The sequence below is a fragment of the Cydia splendana genome, chromosome 22 (assembly GCF_910591565.1).
Source record: "Cydia splendana chromosome 22, ilCydSple1.2, whole genome shotgun sequence".
Taxonomy (NCBI): domain Eukaryota; kingdom Metazoa; phylum Arthropoda; class Insecta; order Lepidoptera; family Tortricidae; genus Cydia; species Cydia splendana.
Genome location: NC_085981.1, coordinates 8,680,467 through 8,703,923, shown reverse-complemented (window position 1 = coordinate 8,703,923; position 23,457 = coordinate 8,680,467). Strand labels below are relative to the sequence as shown.

General features: G+C 36.3%; 1 protein-coding gene across 1 annotated transcript in view; it reads right to left on the bottom strand.

Annotated features, from left to right (window-relative positions):
- Positions 1-23,143, bottom strand: part of LOC134801495 (uncharacterized) — a 148,377-nt gene extending 125,234 nt beyond the window's left edge. Inside the window, exon 1 of the mRNA XM_063774104.1 lies at positions 22,918-23,143. The gene's annotated coding sequence lies outside the window, so the exon portion shown is untranslated. The remainder of the gene's footprint in view (positions 1-22,917) is intronic.
- Between the last annotated feature and the right edge of the window lie 314 nt (positions 23,144-23,457).

The following is a 23,457-nucleotide window of genomic DNA, read 5'->3' as shown; positions in this document are numbered from 1 at the left end:
TTTTCAATAAAATGTCAACTTCAACGTCAATTTTTTGAGTTGACATCTTATTGCAAAATGGATGTGGGTTGACACATTATTGCTTATCAGCATCCTCTTATTTTATTTAGGTTGGCACAATATATTTCCTCTTTCTCAAGTACCTGTAATTTCATCATCCACTTCTTTTCTCTGCATGCCCTTTGATTAATGGAATTAATTACGGAACCGGATATCGTAAAACGTAGGTTTTACTAAAAACACGACGTGTATTCAACGTGTTTTTTATCTAGCCTGAATGGAGAACCCCAACCTTACCTAAAATTTATCCACAATTTCACGCTTAAGGGTACCAGTATCGGAAAAACTACGGCCCGTAAAATATGGCTACCCGTAAAAGAGATATTTCCATACGGCAAACTTTTATTACAGGTTCTTTATAAGTATAATCAACACTCGTGGCAAGGGAACCTATAAAAAACAGGGCAAGTGCGAGTCGGACTCGCACGAAGGGTTCCGTACCATAATGCAAAAAACGGCAAAAAAAAACGGTCTCCCATCCAAGTACTGACCGCGCCCGACGTTGCTTAACTTCGGTCAAAAATCACGTTTGTTGTATGGGAGCCCCACTTAAATCTTTATTTTATTCTGTTTTTAGTATTTGTTGTTATAGCGGCAACAGAAATACATCATCTGTGAAAATTTCAACTGTCTAGCTATCACGGTTCGTGAGATACAGCCTGGTGACAGACGGACGGACGGACGGACGGACGGACAGCGGAGTCTTAGTAATAGGGTCCCGTTTTACCCTTTGGGTACGGAACCCTAAAAATACATAAAGACTTTAATGAAGACTTGTCTTTTATTGGAATAAAAATCTGTCATAATATTTTTTGTAGAACTTTATATTGAAAATGTCATAAGTGATCCGTCTCCGTTGAGTTAAAACTCACGTACACGTTTAGTTATAAATATGGCAATGACCCATTTGAATAAAAAAATATAAGAGCAATATACTTATTTTGTTACCTTTACATAAAAATTACTGTTTTACCTACGTGTTAGAAAATCGGTTATAGGATATTCAGCAAAATGTATACTTAAATACAGTATTTCGGCTTGGCAGTTCGGCTAAATATATTTTTCAGCGAATATCGAAGCCTAAATGAATTTCCGAGAACTTTATTAACCTCGCTTTTCAATATTTACTAAAATAAACTCGTTACCTAGCAGATATTGTTGCAAAAATTATCAAGGTGAAATTGAAAATAGCGTGTTGTCAAGATAAACACAGAATGACCTCGGAAACTTCACCAAATAGAGATATATTTTCAATTGCACAAGCAAACAGATACACTATTACAAACAAAAATCCTGTCTGCACTGAAGCTTGTGTTAGAGGCCGCAAAATTGAATTCTTGGTTGCGAATAAGCCAGAGGACTCAGTGAAGTAGCGTATCAATAAGCGAGTAGCGGTAATATTTTTCTTATATTTACACCATTCTTGCTTAAGTGTAGGTTGTCTTTATTTTTAGGCAGTAAAATTATAAAACAATGTTCCCCGCCGCTACTGCCGCTAAACAAACTACCTACTGAACGGATTTTCATGCGTTTTCTCCACGTTTTCACCTATCAATAGAGTGATTCTTGAGGAAGGTTTCAGGTGTATAATTTGTTAATGTGTAACCGGTGCGAAGCCGGGACGGGTCGCTAGTATACTTATAGTTTTAGAAACACAAGCAAACAATTGAAAAAAGTTACACCCACGGGCGACTCACCACCCTCGGGAACTTTCAGTATGTTTATCTGTACACCTCAAAGAAGAACTGTTGGTATAGTACCAATTTTCAAAATTACACTAATTATTCGGTCTGATCGACGAGTTTTGGGTTATTTTTCTTATACTAATGAAATCTTCAGGTTGTGTAATACCTAACTCGTTGAGCAACAAGGAAGGGAGTCGGCATTCGCACTGTTTCCCTTCTGCCGATCTACAAGATTAACTGTGCATGCACACAACTAGCGCGGTGCGTGTTGTGACTCATCCGTACACAATAAAGAGATCGGGGTGTGCAAGTCATTGACGTGTGTAATTTTCTATGTATTTGTGTCATCATTATAGATTGGATTTTGCAGGTAGTGAGTGAGAAATGCGACTGCACACGTTTCCCCTCGCAAAAACTGGCTCGCCCCGCTATTCACCTTGCTACACGCTCCGCAACTTACTATGTCACACTCTGCTCGAGATGAGATCTCCGTTGTTTATACACCTGATGGGTTTACTGTCCTCGGGATGAGCAAACATACTTGTGATCAAAAATGATGTTGCATTTTCTTTGGAGAAGTTAATTTCGCCAAGTTTCGTGAAAGGTACTTCATCTTGTTCAAGGATTCGGACTTATTGAGTTCGTAGACACGCCATACTATAATAGGTGTATACAAATATATAATAAGCTCCCAATAGATATTAAGTACGAGACTGAATTCAACATGTACAACAGCGGTTCTTAACCTTTTTCCATCCACGGACCCCTAGGAAATCAAGCACAAGTCCATGGACCCCTTAATTAAAAAAAATCAGCAATAAATTTCAGACCGGTGAGAATAGGTGAGACTGCGGCGGACCCCCGTACATATACTCGCGGACCCCCAGGGGTCCGCAGACCACAGGTTAAGAGACACTGATGTACAAGAATAGGCTGAAGATCTCTAAAGCCTACTACTCAGTCAAAGAGTTTATGACAGATACAAATTTATGATTTGACCTAGGAATGACGCCTTTGTTGAATGAATTCGTAGTTTTTACTTGAATGCTATTTTAAGTTTGACTATGTAATTATATTTAGTAATTAGTTTTAGAATATCTGTTGCTATGTCCTGACAGGGTAACCATGCATGCACTTAATACATGTTATAACCTTAATGTAACCATGGTTCTGCAATAAATAAATGAAATGAAATAGAGAGATCCCTTATAGGGATAAGTTCGCCTTTGTACATTGTATACTCTCTTTTAATTGTATCTTAACCTGTCTTATGTACAATAAAGTGTTTACATACATACATACATACATACATACACACATGAAATAATCAAGAAATAAAATGCAACTTTACTCCATGAATAGACGCCTAACTTGAGATTTCTAATAAAATATTTCCCTCGCAGCACTACACTTTTATGCAATCTAATATATCGCACTTTGTCAAATAAATGTTGCTTCCATTTGAAAAGAATCTCCAACGAACTACGCGTAAAAGAATTCTTTGTGCTATGCATTAAACTTGCTCGCCGAAGTCCATTCGTTTTAAAAAAAAGAATAAAAAACAATCTGCATACAGACTTTCAAACTTCTTTCAGAATTCTCGACGCCGAGAAAAAGAAAAACTTTTCAAGTTTCTGCAGTAATATAGGACTTTATGACGTTGTGATTGAGTTTATTTTTGCTTGGTCCGAGAAGGTGTTAGTCTTGGTTGATTAAAGAGGTTTCATTTACTCGAAGCAGTGGCACAGTTCATTTAACACTTCTTGGAAAAGTGTTTCTAGTGTTATTAATTGTTCTTTCTTTCGAACGAATGTTATCAATTTACTAGTTTATATTTGCAGCACCTATTGTGTTTAAAGGATGACTCACGCTACACCGAGCCGGGGCCGGGCCGGAGTTTCCGACATATAATTTTCTATGACGGGTGATACGGCCACGGCCCGGTCTAACGTGAGTCATCCTTAATACATTATACTCGTACGAGTAGGAACGGCATTAATTATTATTATTTTATTTAAATCTCAATTTGATTGATTGATGCTCGTACTTTAATGTTCGGATTGTGATGCATTATAACTGCCGTTCCATCCATTCTAGATACGTTATAGTTTAGATATCAACTAGTTCTCTTTTGCAGCGCAATTCGGGCAACCAATGTCACTTTTACGTTAGATATAGTAAGATTAGATGTGAATTGGATCTCTAAGTCATATATCCTGTAGAAATCGTTCAACAGTATCTCCAGAATCAAATTTGACAGGTTAGACAAGTCTTAAACATATCGTTATCGTATCTTGGTGATGTCTAAAAGATGTCTAATAGATGTCTATTTCAAAACCCGAATCGGGCTCAAGTAATTTCAAACTAATATCACCAAATTAAAGTTGTTCCCACAAGAACCTTCCAGGTACTTATATCCTGTTTATTACATTATTGTGCTAATTAAGCGAGGCCCTGCCATAAGTGGTTCTAAAATATACTTAATTAAAAGAGAAACCCGGTGAAGTGAGGGTAATTGAGTACCCTTCAACTCCTCCAAGTGAGAGCTAAATATCACCGCATTTATTCTTATAATTGAAAATAAGCCTGGCCATCCAAAAAGGTAACGCTGCCAGCCTTCTGGGCACCATAACGCATGAAGGTGACCTGGGGATCATTTTTACTTATAAGTTTAGTTTAAGATTTGTTATATTTTAGTTTTAATTTTAACGTGTAGTTTTTTTTTCTTTTTGTTTGTTATTAATAAATAATTTTGCACAATGTAGGTATATAACTACCACAATATACATTTTAAATTTTAATTGAAGATGTGAACAATTTCACACACATTATAAAGTCTGAAGTTAGGTTAGGATATTTAACTGTATTCAATTAAGTATTTTTGAAGCTACTAGTGGCTCCCTTGGTTTCGCCTGCGTGAGACTCGATCCTTGTCATTTTTACCTCCCAATTTTATAAATTTCCAAAAATATCTTATGATTTTAGCATTTTTAAGGTTTAAAATTAAAGTCGCCTTTTTTACACGCAGTTTTCATCAAAATAGGTTTTGTAGCTGTAAAAAGGTAACAGAGGGAAAGAGTGTTTTTACCATCACTACACCTTATAAAACAAAGTCCCCCGCCGCGTCTGTCTGTTTGTGTGTTTGTATGTTCGCGATAAACTCAGAAATGACTGAACGGATTTTTATGCGGATTTCACCTATCAATAGAGTGATTCTTGAGGAAGGTTTAGATGTATAATTTGTTAAGGTTATGTGTAACCCGTGCAAAGCCGGGTCGTTAGTTTATGACATAGTAAACCTAGATCAAGCTAAACTTGACGTTCGGGCACAGAATAAATAATAGTACTAGATTGTGGTATAGTATAGGGAGACAGATTGTTGAGTTAGTAGTGCAGTAGTAAACGGACCATATATGAGCCATGTGTTTAATTTAATAACCCCTCTACTCCTCTCGTCACCTCATGGCGACCGTGACACGTTTTGCTTACTAAGACTTTTTACTACTCGCGGACAATGGCTAGTCACCTTCGGAAACCGCTCGTGCGCACGCGCATTCACGTTACGGACAGCAAAATTAAATATCGTAAACATGGGGAAACAATGTTCCAAGTGTGTTTGTGAGCAGAAGAACGAGGAGGCCGTAATAAATCAACACGGCGACGGCGGCCGCGCGGATTTAGACGCCGAGACCCACCATTACAACATAAATATTATGGTGGCCACGCTACTGGCCATCTGCGTCGCGACCATCGTCATCCTCGGGATTCGACAATACTTCAAGTACCACCGTGGGATGGTACAGCGGGAGCTGACCAGGTTCAATCGCATGCGACAACGAGCATCGTTGGTCCGACGTCTCCGGGGCCAGCAGCCAGCCGATGAGCAGCAGGAGCAGCCGGCAGAGCCAGCACCCATCTGAAGGCCATGTCGTAAGAAGACAGCGATTTTTAATTTAGATTAACATAAAAAGGTCCGTATATTTTAAATTTTTATTATGCCAGATAATTACAGATAATTAAGTAATTTCCTTATGTACGAATGAATTTTATAAATGTCAACTGACCTTCAGTCCATATATGAGCGATTGGAAAATATAAGAATTTTACTAAGAAAATTAGGTAAGCGAAGGGAAAAGTACCAAGAAAATGTTCACGTAAAGTTTCAACGCGCTACTGAATTATATGAATGTTACAAATCGATTATATTAAATGAAAGTGAATGTTCTGAAGAATATTGTTTAGGTTATATATTAGATATTTTAGTATATAGGATCGAAGAATCCTATGAGAAAATTAAGACTTATTGTAAGTTAGATACGAACATATCGGGCAAAAAGCCCACTATTTCTGAAACTACTTGTAAACAAACTAGAATAATGGAGAAATTTGACTTAAAAACAGCGGCAAATTTGGTTCCTGTTATGGACGGAAAAGAAGAGACAGTAGAAAAAATTATAGATAGTGTCGAATTATATAAGGATTGTCTCAAGGACTCGGCATGTAAAAAATTATTGGTTAGTTTTGTTCTTAAGACTAGGTTGACTAAATCAGCGAAACTTAAGTTAAAGCAGGAGTATAGCTCGTGTGATGATTTAATTAAGGACATGAAAGTGTTTTTGCTAACAAAAAAGTCGCCAAATGCGTTACTCACGCAAATAAACAACATTTCCCAAAGTGATATGTCCATTGCGCAATATGGCGCTAAGCTAGAGTCACTCTTTGTTGACCTTACAATTTCGCAGGCCGATGCAAACGAGAAAGCTTACGAAATTTTAAGGCCACTTAATGAAAATATGGCTATCAAAAAATTTGCAGACGGGCTAAGGAATAGGCGTTTGAGCACTATCATATCAGCACGTAATTACACAGAGCTTAAGGACGCTATTCGAGCAGCAGAGGACGAAGAGACGTCCCAACCCCAACCATCGACTTCAAACTCGTCGGTGATGCACATGCGAGGTAAGTCGTATCGACAACCGGCTCGAGGGCGTGCAAGTTACTCGAATAGAGGTTTCAGGGGTAACCAACATTACAATTATAAACCTTTTGCACATTATAATAAGACGTACAATAATTACCGCGGCAACCAAAATTATCGCGGTACCCAATTTCGAGGCACTTACACACAATCGACTCGCGGGCGAGCTGCCCGTGGTAGGGGATATTATCATAACAATAATATTCACATGGCTCAACAGGGAGAGGCACCCGTAGTGCCACCCACAGACAACAATACATCCAGCCGAAATAAGTTTTTTCGAGACTAAAGGATACATTTTAACGGTTGATTTAAATAAAGCCAATTATACCTTCTTATATGTAGGCAATAACAAGTGTTCCCATCTCTTAGATACCGGTGCATCGTTGTCAGCAATTTGTACACGTGCACTTCCGAGAAATACACCCGTATATACGGATCGGATTGTTATAAATGGAATAGGTGGTAAAATATATTCTGAGGGATATGTTTACATTACATTAGAGGCTCCAAATGGGTTTCAACTCAATCATAAATTTTATATCTTCGATTCTTTACCTTGTAAATCTGATGGAATTCTGGGACAAGATTTCTTTTATAAATTCAAAACTGTGACTTTTGACTTAGAAAATTCGATTTTGATTTTGAAAAATGACTTAATTTCATACCAACTCAGTATGATACATACACCTTCTGTAAGTGAGGATTTCTTGAAAATACCAGCACGTAGCGAATCTATACATTATATTAAATACGAAAATTTAACCGAAGATAGTGTTATTTTTCCGCAGGAAATTCAGGAAAATATATTTTTAGGCAGTACGATAGTATCGCCAAGGGAAAACATCATACCAATTAGAATACTTAATACTAGCGAAAACGATGTGAGCATTCCAATTTTTAAACCTAAATTAGAATCATTAAATAATTATACGGCTTGTACATTTAATAAATGCGACTCAACTTCAAGTCGAGTTGATGTGTTGTTATCGCAACTGAAATTGGATCACTTGCATTCTGAGGAACGCCGGACGATAGAGTCTATATGCACTAAATATGCTGACATCTTTCATTTGCCTGGGGACATGTTGACAACAACAAAGATATATGAACAGTCTATTAATTTAAAACAGAATGCTAAGCCTGTATACACTAAGCCGTATCGTATTCCACATTGTCATAAAACAGAGGTAGAAAAACAAATTAAAGATATGTTAAAAAATGATATCATAGAAGAGGCTCAAAGTGAGTGGTCGAGCCCTATTTTGCTAGTACCAAAAAAATCTGATGAGTCTGGAAATAAATCGTGGAGATTAGTTATCGATTATAGAAAGGTCAACGACACAATACAGGATGATAAATTTCCTTTGCCTAATATAAATGAAATTTTAGACTCGTTATCAGGAGCTATTTATTATACACATTTAGATCTTAGCCAATCATACTATCAAGTAAAATTAGCTCCGGAAAGCCGAAAACTAACTGCTTTTACGACTAGCACTGGGCAATGGCAAATGAAACGCCTCCCTCAAGGGATGAAAATTTCACCTAGTGCGTTTTCACGTGTTATGACTGTGGCAATGTCAGGACTAAATTATGAGAAATGCTTCATTTATTTAGATGACCTCGTTATATTTGGAAGAAATTTAGATACTCACAACAAAAATTTACTATCCGTATTTGATAGATTGCGAAAAGTTAACTTAAAATTAAACCCGAGTAAATGCCAATTTTTGAAAACAGAACTTTTGTATTTAGGTCATATTGTTACCAAAGACGGGATAGCCCCCGACCCAAATAAAATAAAAGCTATTCAAAATTACCCAACCCCCACTGATGCTGATGCCGTTCGCAGATTTGTAGCGTTTTGCAACTATTATAGAAAATTTATTAAGAATTTTGCTAGCATAACATGTCCATTAAATAAACTTTGTAGAAAAAATGAACCTTTTGAATGGACTACGGAGTGTGATCAATCATTTAATTTATTAAAATCAAAATTAATGTCACCCCCAATCTTGCAATATCCAGATTTTTCAGAAAACAATAAATTCGTTCTACAATGTGACGCTTCCGGTTTAGCCGTAGGCGGGGTTTTGTGTAATTCAGATTTAAGACCCGTTGCTTACGCCAGCAGACCTTTAAATAAGGCTGAAAAACAATATCCGACTATTCAGAAAGAATTGACAGCTATAGTATGGAGTGTAAAATACTTTAGACCGTATTTATTCGGGAAGACATTCACTATAATGACTGATCACAAACCACTGATTTATTTGTTTGGTATGAAAGATCCAAGTAGTAGATTATTAAAATTTCGGTTGACTCTTGAAGAATACAATTTTGATATAACATACGTAAAGGGTTCAGAAAATGTCATCGCGGATGCATTATCTAGAGTAATTATAACATCGGAGGAATTGAAAGAGATGAATGAAAAGCTTTTCACGGTGATGACAAGAGCGAAGAGAAGGAAGGAAGAGGAGAGTAAGGTAAAGACTGACAGTATCCCTAATAGTGCCAAAGATAAGCGGCTTGATCAACCGCGAATCGTGGAAATATTAAGGATACCGAATGATTCCGTGGAAATGGTTTTGTCAGATGAGTATAAAATTAACCAACTACGAAATAAAAAAGAGATAGATGCAGAATGGGAGTGTTTTGCATTTACGAATAATAAAAAAATATTATATATAAATCTCAGTTATTCAACACAATTCACGCGAGCCGTATTTGTGGAAAAATTGAGTAAATTTAGTAAAACAATTAATGTCGACAAAATATGTATGATAATTAAAAAAAGTGAAAATGAAGAATTCATGAAACAATTGTTAAATGAAATACAATGTAAAAATAAATATGAAGGGCCCAAGATTTTAGTGTTGAGAGGAGTTACGAGAGTAGAGAGTGAAAGAGATATTAAACATATACTAAATGACTATCATCTTCTGCCTACCAGCGGCCATGCTGGGGTGCGAAGAATGACAAATAATATTAAACGGAAATTTTACTGGCCAGGAATCGATAGAGACGTAACAGAGTTTGTTCGAACATGTGAAAAATGTCAAAAAATGAAACATTCAAGGCACACAAAAGAGCCTATGGTGGTGACGACCACCGCAACTTATGCCTTAGAGAAAATATTTTTAGATATAGTTGGTCCTGTCGATAGGGACGATAGCGGTAATAACTATATACTTACATTACAATGTGAGTTAAGTAAATTCGTGGAAGCGTATCCATTAGCGAATAAGGAGACTAAAACAGTAGCTAGAGCATTAGTTAATAATTTTATTTTAAGGTTTGGAATTCCAAAATGCATAACAACAGATAGGGGTTCAGAATTTATTTCATCGACCATGACAGAAGTATGTAAATTACTAGAAATTGAAAAATTAAATTCCACAGCATACCATCACGAAACAATAGGAGCATTAGAAAATTCACATAAAAATTTAGGTTCATTTTTACGCATACAATGCGACCAACATCCTGAGACATGGAGTCATTGGCTTCCTTTTTGGTGTTTTTGTTACAACAATACAGTTTACACAGCAACCAAATATGCCCCTTACGAACTAGTGTTCGGAAAACCTTGTGAAATTCCAAGTAGATTAAGTAATTTTGTAGAACCATTGTATAATGTTGATAACTATAGTTTAGAATTAAAGTACCGTTTACAAGTGGCGCATAAAGATGCGCGCGAAAACCTGTTAAAAGTGAAAATGGACCGTAAAAGTGCATACGACAAAAAACTTAATCCAGTGACATACAAGTGTGGTGATAAAGTGTTAGTGCGTAACGAAACCGGTGGAAAACTTAACTGTTTGTACGACGGCCCTTACGTTGTTTTAGAAGATAAGGAACCTAATGTCATCATACAAAAATGTAACAAACATGAAACGGTTCACAAAAATAGAACTAAACTTTTTGTACCTAGCATTTAAGGTGTTAATTTTACTTAATTGTAATTGTACTGTAATTGTACGTAACTTCAAAGAAAAATGTTATTGTCAAACATTTTTCTTTGCCAACTACCCCTGTAATGTGGTATAGTATAGGGAGACAGATTGTTGAGTTAGTAGTGCAGTAGTAAACGGACCATTAGATAGAGCGCATGTGTTTAATTTAATAACCCCTCTACTCCTCACGTCACCTCAAGATACAGAAGACTCACTCTTTAACAAAACGCGTAGTCTGTTACGATCAGCACAGATATGGCCGCTAGGTGGCGACAGGGCCACGCGCGGTTTATGGCTTTCCCCAAAATTGGGGCGGAACGGATGTACTTTTAGCTACCTGTAGCAAAGCGACGAAATCGCGGAGTGAGCCACGCCTGGTTCGGGTGGCAACTGTTGCGATATTATTGCTGCCTTGACGCGGTCGCTATAACTATCAATTTGCTTGATAAAATAAATAAAGGTGACAGTCCATTTCCAACGACAGCAGCACTACTATTAATTTTGCTATGGAAATTTGACAATAACACCGACGCGTTCGTAGTAGTAGTGCAGCTGCGGTCAAAAATGGAATGTTACTCTAACGTTCGCCGTTGCGTTCCAATCCGTCACTCGTTTTATCAAATACATTGGCAGTTACAGCAACAGCATCAGCGCCGCAGCAGTAATTCAGACAAAACAGCAACTACGGTTAACATCCGAATGTCACCTTGAGGTGACAGTCCATTTCTAACGACAGCAGCACTACCATTCATTTTACTATGGAAAGACAATAACACCGACGCGTTCGTACTAGTACTGCAGCTGCGGTCAGAAATTGAATGATACCCTAATGGTAATATTCCATTTCTGACGAACTCGTCAGTGTTATAGTCAGACCGTAAAAAGTCTGCAGCGATTTTGATAGCCCACGCAGTGCAAGTGTCATTTTAAACGTCAAACTTCTATGAAATTATGACGTCTACATAACACTTACACTGCGTGGGCTATCAAATCCGCTGCAGACTTTGTTTGGTGCGACTATATTGTCAATTTCCATAGTAAAATGAATGGTAGTGCTGCTGTCGTTGGAAATGGACTGTCACCTTAACTCCGCGCAAATTTTGCAATGATAAACGTCAAATACCTTTCCGCTTTGTCGATAAAGCTAATTTATGTTTCGAACGAAGTTTACGATCTTGCAAAATCTAAATTCCGTGATTAATATTCTAGGAACAAATTAAATTAACAATTTCGGTTTGTGATTAATATTGTCTACAGCTAAATTTTCGTAATAAACGACCTTCTATAATCACTCGCTGAGGGTCCTCTACTAATTACAAAATCTCGGGTCGTTGAAAACATAAAAACAATTTCTTCATATAATTAATTATGATTTACACGTGTATTCTTACACGAGCACCAATATGAGAGACCCAGGATAATGCCACGTCGGTGCTTTTTGCAGTGACATAGCTAGGCGTGGGCGGATGGGGCCTTCGCCCACGGCCTCGCACTTAGGGGGGCCTCGAAAAGCCAAACTTTTTATTACGTTGCGAAAACACATTGATAAGGGCCTCGCAGATGAGGTTTTCGCGCTACGCCACTGGCTTTTTGCATTGGCCCTTGGATTCATCCAGTACAGAATATAGCCGGTCAAACAAGTTTGTCAGTAGCAAAAGGCGCGAGATTCAAATTTTCTATGAGAGGATTACCCTTCGCACCCTTTATTTTGGTTGTTTTGTCTAGATACGTGATAGCATGATAATGACAGTGTCTGTCGCTTTCGCTTTTTTATTGGTCATCGGCTTTAACGAATTCGCTGAATAAATGCAGTACTTACTTGCATAAGAAACACCGTTTAAATAAATAACTTATTAAAAGAGAAGATAACAATTGCATGATTTTTCAACTGTGATTACTGCATTTACTGTTAGATTTTATTATCGACATTATCATTACTACATCGACAGAGATCCATAAAAAATCCAGATCAAATTCCCAACTTGTTAGGGGTTGTGCACAAATCAGGCGAGGTGTTTTCGGCTACTTTTTGGACCCCCCTCTCCCTTGGTGATATTTGGTGAGGTTTTTGGCTACCCCCCTTCCCCCACACAACCTCACGTGTATAATTTTGATTTTTTTTCATTCGACCAAATTTTAAGAAAAATAGTATTGTATATAGAACATCTTGTTTATTTTTCTATTTTCGTTAAATAGACTCGCTATTTTGAAGTGCAGAGTGAAGATTTATGTTTAACGAAACCGAGAAAAAGTCTCATGTGGTATCTCATGTGGTGTGGTTTTTTTCTTAGTTTCGTTCACTGTAGAAAAATACACGTGAGGTTTCCTTATACCCCCCTCCCCCAACGTGATCTATCGTGATTTTTTCGTGACCCCCCTCCCCCTATCTAACCTCGCGTGATTTGTGCACAAGGCCATATTAGAAGCAGAAAACGCCTCCAGGTCTTAAAAATTAAACTCATTACTCCAAACACTATCTATCTATAAGCATGATAATTATAAAAATCGGACAAGTGCGAGTCGCACTCGCCCGCCGTGGGTTCCGTATTATTAGTAGTATTTGTTGTTATAGCGGCAACAGAAATACATCATCTGTGATCAACTGTCTAGCTATCACGGTTCACGAGATACACCTGGTGACAGACAGACGGACAGTGGAGTCTTCGTAATATGGTCCCGTTTTTACCCTTTGGGTACGGAACTCTAAAAATGAGCGCCTACCCAGGCCAACTTTAGTCATATTAAAATCTAACACCCAGTAAAAGAAAAGCCCAGCAAACGTAAACAATAATTATCAATAACCTTAAAATTTAATCAAAAGAACTTTCAAAAGCCCGTTCAATGTAAACAGTTTTCTTAAAGAAGATTAACCCAAATATTTTTAATGCCACACTTTAAGAGGAAAGTGGAAAATCGCTTCTCCATACAAATATAGTCCCCATTTCCTCTCTGGATATTAATATTATAGAAAATATTGTACTTACACAATTTGATTTAATACATATTTTACCGCAAAAACCCATTTACAGCGAATTCCCTAATTAAAACGGGTTTTTACGGTAAGTAACACATTTTGATATTAAAATATAAAAGCTAGAAGCTTCCAGAAATATGTTCGCTATTATGAATGAATGAAATTAATTTATTCCTGAAGCTGTTGAACGCAACAGACGAGACAATCACAACCGTGAGCTGTGGCGCAAGATTACTAGGAGGGCTGACCCCAAATAAACTGGGACAAAAGCCAGGAGAAAGAAGAAGAAGAAATTAATTTATTCCAGAAATATTCCATATGTGATTAAAACATTTAAAACTAATTACATAATAAAATATAATATTATTAAATTTAATTAACACATACACAAACACAAAAATTAATTAATTAAATGTAAACTAAGGACCTGATTCGCCTGATTGATTTAATTATTTTATATTCGCTCCTAACTCATTATGACTATTAAAAACTAAGAAAAGTCAGGGGCATAGGTATGGTCAATATAAATTATATCGTATGAAAATATTTACCATAATCATAATCATTTATTCAATGCAATCATGGTATTTTACAAAGGTGTTAAAAGTCTAATTAAGTACAAACATGGACCCTACAATATCAATATCCAGAGAGGAAAATGGGAACTACGTTTCTATGGAAAACCTGTCTCCCACTTTTCTTTTAAACGCCACCTATAATCCGGCACGTGGACTAATACAATGGAACGGGATTCCATTTGTCGACTCATTCAGTGAATGATTCACTCATTCACCCATTCACTGAATTGAACGGATTGGAACAAAGAACCGGATTGTTTTAAACGACTTTTCCTGGTGTTTAATTTTGTTTGCAGATTTCTTTGATGGTATCTTTGTGTTCTTTACTATATTAAACGTTTTCCCGGTTGAATACTAGATCGATTTTTTTAGCATTAGATAAAAGGTAAACAATATTACGTGTCATTTTATTGACACTTTTGAAAAATAAGTCACGGCAAATAACTATTATGAATCATATACGATTATTTACATTCTTTTGCTTTCATAAGTACCAAGTAGTTTCTTTGTACATAGTTTTACATATATGTAAACTATAACTATTGGTGCAATAATAGTTATTTACGATACACGTGCGGAAAAGAGGAAATTCGAAACGAGTGGTGATAAATTAAAACATGTGCGAAGGGAGTGTTTTTAAATGGACACGAGTTGCGAATTACCTATTTGCACGTGTATCGTACAACGATTTACAGTACGTATGATCCTTTAAATTTTTGACATACGCACGAAAAGTGTTCGCTCTTTAGTGCGGGAAAGTGGGACCATATAATATGTACTGTAATTTTTTTTCTATTAGATAGCAACATAATTTGTAAAATATTCATACAATAACAGCAATAACTCAATACGGTGACAGTACTGACAGTTGTCATCTTCATACAATTTTTAACCCTAAAACGGAAAATTGTATTGAGGTGACAGCTGTCACTATATAAAAGAAGTGAAGTAAAACATCCAATGTCTGTACGTGTAAACTAACCATTGGCATAATTTTTTGCAATTGTATCCAATTATAAATAGGTTTACCCTACATTGTTTAATCCTATTTGTAGAGTGATAAAAGTTTAAGTGCATTATAATGTTTACATCGAGCGCATTCAGGTTGTTAAAATATAGTTTTGACTTGATATTAGTCTTAGTACTAGTCACTGGAACCGCTACAAAAGTGCAATTAAGATGCACTGAGATCTATCAAATTAAAATAACATTTTTAAAACAAAAATACGCCTCAATTTGCCATTTTATCACAGTGTTCTTATCTTTCTGCGTTCATTCTCTATAAAGACTGCTGCAGCGCTATTAAGTTCTTAGCACTTAAAGTGCACTCAATTAAGTACAGTGCCGCAGTTAACGCTTAGACGAGTACAGTCAGCGGCAGTTGTGATAAGCGAACGAGGTATTCAAAATTAACTAAATCTATATTTTTTTATAAATGATTAAGAGCGTGTATAGACTATTTTGGACACCTTGCTTGCTTAGCTACTTTTGCTTACTATACTGTGGCGTCTCCTGTAGTTGTCACTGTCGATGTCGTGCCACAAGATTCTAACAGATGGCGCTAGCTAGAACGCAATTTGGTAAGAAACCTACATCGCGCTTACGGAGTTTCAAATGTCACTTACTATAAGTATATACTCCTTCTGACTACCTCTCTGTGGACTTCGGTCCCCAGCATAAACCCGCCTGGAGAGAGTACTCTCTATTGCCCATCTCTACCTTTACAGTAGCTTAAAACTTGCAGGAAAGTAAAGAGTGTTTCAATGAATCGTTTATGCTGGATTTTTGGGATGCTGGGAGTATCCCATTCGCTGAAGTGTGGGCAGTGGGTTCAGCCAGCAGAGTTTTTGAAGAAACTTAACGCTTGTTTAGATCATAATACGGTTGCAACCCAACTAGCAAATCTATGTGCTATAAAAGTTGAGAGCACGTTTTTATTTTCGCTTTTTGGTGCTATAAACGGTGTAAAAACAGTCGAGTAAAAGTCCTGTAAGGGTTTACTCAACGCGAAAAGGCGCACTTATACAGACTAAAAGTGTTATAAAAATCGAGTAAGCGCTGTATAAGAAGCAAATCGATGCTGTAAGAGTTGAGTAAAAGTGGATAAAAGCACTTCTAGTGTTTTAATAGCAACGATAGTGCTTTTACTCGACTATTTGTTCTATAAACATTAGCAATTTTCTATTACTCAGTAAAAGTGTTCTATAAAAGCAGCCGCACTGCTTTTTCTCAGCAAAAATGTTTCGTAAAGGTAGCCGGATTGCTTTTACTCGGCATTTTAAATGTGTAAGAGTGCAGTAAATGCTTTTATTCAACTAATATGTGCTAAAAACGATCTCAGGTAAGCGATTATATTTCAATTATTTGATTAAGTTTGAGGCCTAATCGTCTTCGCGTGTCTAATAAAACAAAAAGGTACTTAAGTATTTTTTACTGCTGTCATCCATGACATTTATTTTTACCGTGATAGTGTACATAAGTTTTTACTGTCTGTAAGTACACGTAATACAGTAAAACCCAGCGCGAAAAATACTTTATTGATAAAACCAAAGGCACTGGTTCATATATATTCATGAACCGCCTATTCTCTTAAATTTCAATAAAAATATATTAATAAAAATAAGTAAAAATTTGCTTACACGGTCTAGTTTCTGTTATATCTCATTAATTCGACTATAAGTCGAGTAACTGCGTTTCCTGCTACACTTATAGCACATGATGTCGCCATGTTTATGGATTTATAGTCCGATGGCCGACTGCATGAAACCCTACCTGATAAAAAAATTGAAAAATCCTACTCTGTAAGGGTAGCTGACTTTTAGCAGCTTCAACTGCTCTTGGTCGGCCGTGGCTTAACTTGGCAAATTTTGTGCAAATGGCAAAAAAGTGGTACAAATATTCATCAAAAAAACAAAAGTGGTCAGCTACATCCTGTGTTGGCAGGTTCCTGTGTCCGACCGAATTTGTGGTACCAAGTGAGCTACAATTTACCTCATCGAAAAATAGAATGTCACTTGTATGGTAGGATAGCTGCCATTGACTTTTTTTTTAATGCGGACGGACTGAAAACGCTGTCAGGCTAAGGTGAGGCCGACCAAGACATATGTCAACAAATTTAATGTAGGTATTACAATCAGTTGTTTTGATTCTATTTTTCGATGAGGTAAATTGTAGCTGTCACGTGGTACCACAAATTCGGTCGGACACAAGAACCTGCCAACACAGAATGTAGCTGACCAGTTTTGTTTTGCTGTCCTCAAAGGCAGCTATCCTACCATGCAAGTTTCATTCTATTATACGATGGGGTTTTTTTTTTTATGAATTTTTGTGCCACTATTTTGCCATTAGCGCAAAATTTTCCAAATTAAGCCGCGGCCGACCAAGAACAGTTGATGCTACTAAAAGTCAGCTACCCCTACAGAGTTGGATTATTCTATTTTTTTGTCAGGTAGGGTTTCATGCAGTTGGCCACCGGACTATATTGAAACGTCAACATGGCTGACTTGTGATGTTAATGTAGTTCAAAACTCTTTAAAAGTACTCTAAGCTGAATACATTTTGAATAAAACCTGTAAATACACTTCAGCTCCTATAACAGCGGTTTGAACCCCATTACCCGATTTATGATATAAGCGCGCTGTTACAGCAGCATTGTTGCCAAATGGTTATTTGATTGCTTTTAATAGGCTTTTATAGCAACAGAGAAGAGAGTTAAGTAACAGTTGTATTAAAGCGCCTTATTCAGACAATTAGCTAATCTATAGCTGTTATATGATTTTAATAGAACAATTATGCTGAATAAAAGTGATTTAGTAGCGCTAACTCAGCATTTATTACAAGGTGGAATAAAAGTGCTAAAAGATAGTGCTATAAACGTTTATACGACATGATTATAGCACTAATTAGCGAAAATTGCTAAATAGTCGAGTTAACCGCTATTATACGATATATTGGTGCTTCAACAACCGTAACTCGGCTGTTATACGATTACAGGCTGAGTAAATCAATTCTTATACGATTATTTTGCTAGTTGGGAAATAATAGGAATAACAATCTTATAATATTTTTCAAACTCGATGGGTAGGATGACAGGTGTCATCTCCATATTTATAACCTAAAAATCTCGCAAAATTTTATTGAAATTACACCTATCATTCCACCCATGGAGTTTGAAAAACACTATAAGGCCTTTGTCTTTTAACTTTAGTGATTCGAAACTTGGATAAATTGAAAGAAATCACGAATATAGGTCTAGAGTTAGACCAAGAAAAGTCTGCAGCGCTTTTGATAGCCCACGCAGTGCAAGTGTTATTTTAAACGTCAAACTTCTATGAAGTGATGACGTATAAATAGCACTTGCACTGCGTGGGCTATCAAAAGCGCTGCAGACTTTTCTTTGTCTAACTCTAAAACGGTTAGGTTTAACTATATAGGTTTTAACTATTTTTGTACAACAGCTATTAACATGATGGATTGATGGGCCTTAAAATGGCTACTTATTCATATTTTTGCAATGTTATGGCTAAAAAAGTCCAACGATTTTTTAAAAACACTGCTGCCTGAACCCAATGGCTTAATAGCGATTTGAAAAGGGACATTATGCAAAAGCTCCCCAGCAAGGGCCGGTTGCACCTAACCATTTGTCAACGTCATCGTACTTTATTAAAGCTTGTCTGAAAACTTTGACAGTTTTCTACGGGATGACAGGTGCCACCGCCATATTTATGTTGATCAGTTTGTTGATCGTTAGTGTACGACAGCTTAAATAATTTATGTGCGCGAATACAGGTACAAGACTATAGTAGAGTTACACAAAGAAAAGTCTGCAACGATGTTGCACGCAGTGCAAGTGTTATTTTAAACGTCAAACTTCTATGAAATTATGACGTGTAAATAACACTTGCACGGCGTAACAAGCTATTAAATTGCAGATTTGCAGACTTTTCATGGTTTAACTCTACTATTATCAATATAACAAGGCACAAAAGGATACTGTAATTTTATTCCTTGGCCGTACGAGCGAGATTACACCTTGCAATACATTTCGCGCGCACTAACATGTGTGAGCCATTTTATCATATCATGAATAGATTTTTAATTCTGAACACCTCAGGTCAATCCTCGTATGCACCATTTTATGAATTTGAATGAAATTGGAAATCGCGATCGCGGTTCGTTAGTTTTTAATATTGGCACATAATAACTCGCTGTAACTTTTATATTTCATTCTACATTTGTTTCTTTTATGTTTTATTTTTCAGGCGTACATTTAATTTGTACTATTTTACAGCTCACTGGCCACTCCATTATCCAGAGGTCAACGGATATGCCCTTTCTTTTCAAAGATTTAATATAAAAAGAGCTTCAATTCAGCTTAAATTTTTCTATTTTTGCCATTTGTAGAGATTATCTAACTTCATTTTCATTTAGTAGTAATTCAAGCACGGTTTTCATTTAAATAACTTAGCAGCTTGCAGGTAAGAGGCTTTCGTTTGCTTGGAGACCTAGCCAAGATGTCAATCTCCCTTTTATTTGGCATCTTTTTATCGAAGAATTGAACTATACAGAACCTTACATTTATTTATTTTAATCTTTATTGCACAATACATGAAGGTACAAATGGCGGACTTAATGCCTTAAGGCATTCTCTACCAGTCAACCAATGCCAATAAACTGCAGTATACAGTGCCAAAAGAATAGAAAACTAAACGTAAAAATAAACGTAGAAATATCCCAAACATTAACTTCAAACCCTCCCATACATTTAGTACGACGATTCACCCCTAGAGATAAAACTGCGTGAGATTCATTATTTGCGATAATAAACTGTAATAAAATAATAAAACTACCGTTTATGAAATAATAAAACTAACATTTATTTTTTAATCACAACGTGAAGTTTAAGAAAAGTTCATTTAGAAACATTTAAGAAAGTCCGTCAATGTATCGCACAAGAAGGGCGTCACTTCGAGCAACTACTGTAAACAAAAAATGTACTTCCTTAAAAAATAAGTTAAATGTTAGATTTATTATTTCATAAACGGTACTTTTATTATTTTATTACAGTTTACTATCGCAAATAATGAATCTCAAGCAGTTTTATCTCTTACGACACCGACGGCGTTCTTTGAGGGGTGAGTCGTCGTACTAAATGTATGGGAGGGTTTGAAGTTAAAGTTTGGGATATTTCTGCTTTTATTTTAAAAAGTTATTAATGTAATTTTACTCATTGGGTAACGTACTTTCGATATCAATTTGAAGTTTTCTGATATCTGTTATATTTACAGAATTATCTCCTGGCTACACTTAACTATTACACCCTGTATATCAAAAGAGTAGCGCGTTCGCTGTAGTTACCTATCTTCTTATAAGATTAAATAGATACAGTTTCTTTAAAGTATAAATTAATTTGCAAACAAGGCTATATATGAATATAAACTATGTTGATAAACTTACACATATATTATACTTATATAAATAAACCTACATATAGGTACTATACATATTTATATACCTAGTGTGAATCATTAAGTTGACGAAGAAGAAAGTTTGTCAAGAAAATGCTTGCGCAGCATGCGCTTGAATGTGGATTTGGTCTGCGCTTGTCTGATAGAGAGTGGGAGAACGTTCCAAAGTCTGATGGCCTGGACAGTGAAAGAATTGGACATGAAACCCGTTCGATGTTGGCGGACAATGAGATTAAGGCTACGAGAAGAGCGAAGATCTGGACGTGGTACATTTATTTGGTATCTTATTATATTATTTGGTATCCTCGAGAAATTGACTTGTTCTAAGAATGAAACATATAGCCGCATCGATGTATTTTATTAAAATTGTATAAGAGCTGTTTAGTTATACTTGGTTATACAAATGTTTCTTTTTAACTATTAAAGCATTAATATTAATAAGGGTGTACGTCAAAGACTAAAGTAATGGTTCAAACTTAATCTAAACTAGGTACAGTCACCATTAATAGTAGCAGATGAAACAATTAGATATTCTTCTTCGTCGTTATCCTCACAGCTGAGGGTCGTGACCACCATAAGTAGCTCTATCTGTAAGAAGTCTCCAGGCTGCTCTGTTCTGAGCCTGATGAAGTGCGGACTGTGTGCCACAATTAATTGCCTCCAGAAGAGGATCCATCCAGCGAGTTGGAGCTCTGCCTCTACTTCTTGTTCCCTCGACACGGCCAATCATTATGTTTTTCTCGAGGTTGTGTGGTTCTCGTCTCGCCACGTGTCCAAAGAAAGAAAGAGCTCTCCGCAAGCAGACTACAGAGAGAGGAGTGAGGAATTTTAGTTGGCTTCGGATTGAAGCATTGGTGTGGCGTTCAGTCCACGACTCTCCCGGGAGTGTCGTGAATTAGATAAGATAAAATGTATTACATTGAAAAATATTCAAAAATTAAAACGATCATAATTAAATATTATCAAAAATATTACGAAAAGTATCTGCCACACTCTAAAACTTTTCCAAATAGAGATCAATTTCTTGTTAGAATAGTTATTTGTACAACAAGAGATCAAAGTTTGATATTTCTTCGAGTGCTTATTTTGAGTCCCGTGCAAGAGAAAGATTCTATAATAGATTCACGAGCGTAGCGAGTGAATCTAATTTAGAATCTTGAGCGTAGTAAGGGATTCAAAAGCGCACGAGATGTAAATAACTTTGATCTCGTGTAGTACACAAAATTTTTCACCCTAAGCAGTGAGAACATACCTAGAGGGACAGAGATAATAGAACCCAAATATATCGAACTTGTATTAGACCCCGCATGTTGAAATGACTATAAAGGTCACTTGAATGTCAATTTTGCTCACTGAGTGAGACACAATCAGTGAGCAAAATGCGATTTTGCTCACTGAGTGAGACAAAGTGATTCAGTGAGCAAAATCGCATTTTGCTCACTGTTTTTAAGAAGCAAAGTACCCTTGTTCGAGCTGCTGAGGTGAAAATTATTTATTACATTCTAGCAAATATACCTACGTAATCGAACCATGTAAAACGACGAAGACCTGTCTGGCCTAGTGGGTAGTGAACCTACCTATGAAGCCGATGGTCCCGGGTTCAAATCCCGGTAAAGGCATTTGTTCGTATGTTGTGCATGGATATATTTTGTTCCTAAGTCATGGGTGTTTTCTATGTATTTAAGTATTTATAAATATTAATATATTATTATTATATATTGTTTGTCTAATTACCCACATCACAATCCTTATTGAGTTTACTGTGGAACGTAGTCAATTTGTCATTATGTCTTCTAATATTTATTTATTATAATATTTAATTGATAAATAGCCAAATTAATATAAAAAAAAATCGAAGCCAATATTTTGTTTAGTTTAGCTTCAGTAAGTTATGGTAATTTTATTGCGATAATAAATTAGTAAATAAGCAATACCCTATAAAATTGATTATTTTGCTTACTCTTTTTTGCGCGTAATTCGCTGAGACACATAAGAAATAAGTTATTTTAGTACTTTTAACATTTACATTTTAGTAGCCGCTATAAAAGTTAGATTATTTTTATAAATAAATTATTCTTATTACTAAAATTACAGGAAAGCTATTCAAGAAAGAAAACGAGACATAAAATGTACAGATTGAAACCACGAAATACGAATCTTCATTTGTCTGTGAGATATTCTGAACCCAAAAAGTGTCCTCGAAAGGCACTCACCTGTTGTACCCGACGATAACCTCACTCACTCGCACTTTGGCTTACAATATATACAATACAATCCAATCCAATAGCAATCAATCAGTCAATAATTATTGTCAACTGTCCAACAAATCCTCGAAAAAAAACAAACGTCAAGCGATCATCGCCGGCTCAGACATCGATTTTTAAAGCGCGTTCGAATTTCAAAATTATTGTCGATTTTTTTTTAATTTATTGTCGAGCGTGCGTGTGCCGCCGCGTCGGGGGTTAGACTGAAATTGTGGGCTGAAAACGGGGTTGTATACTTAGCTCAATGTGAGTGGGTGTTTTAGAGAGGGACGCTCATATCTTAATGTTGGTGTGAGAAAGAGTGCGTGGAAGTGCGGTGTGGGGGATTTTGCTCACGTACAAGCTCTGGATGCCAGGAATTTGTAGGCGTCAGTAATTGTACCTTTGATTAGGGTTTCCGAATTTAATAAGTTGTCTTTGGTGCTGTCTGCGGTTGATGGGTAGTCGTTATTAGAGACAAGTTCAATGTCGTGTAATGGCGACTTAAGG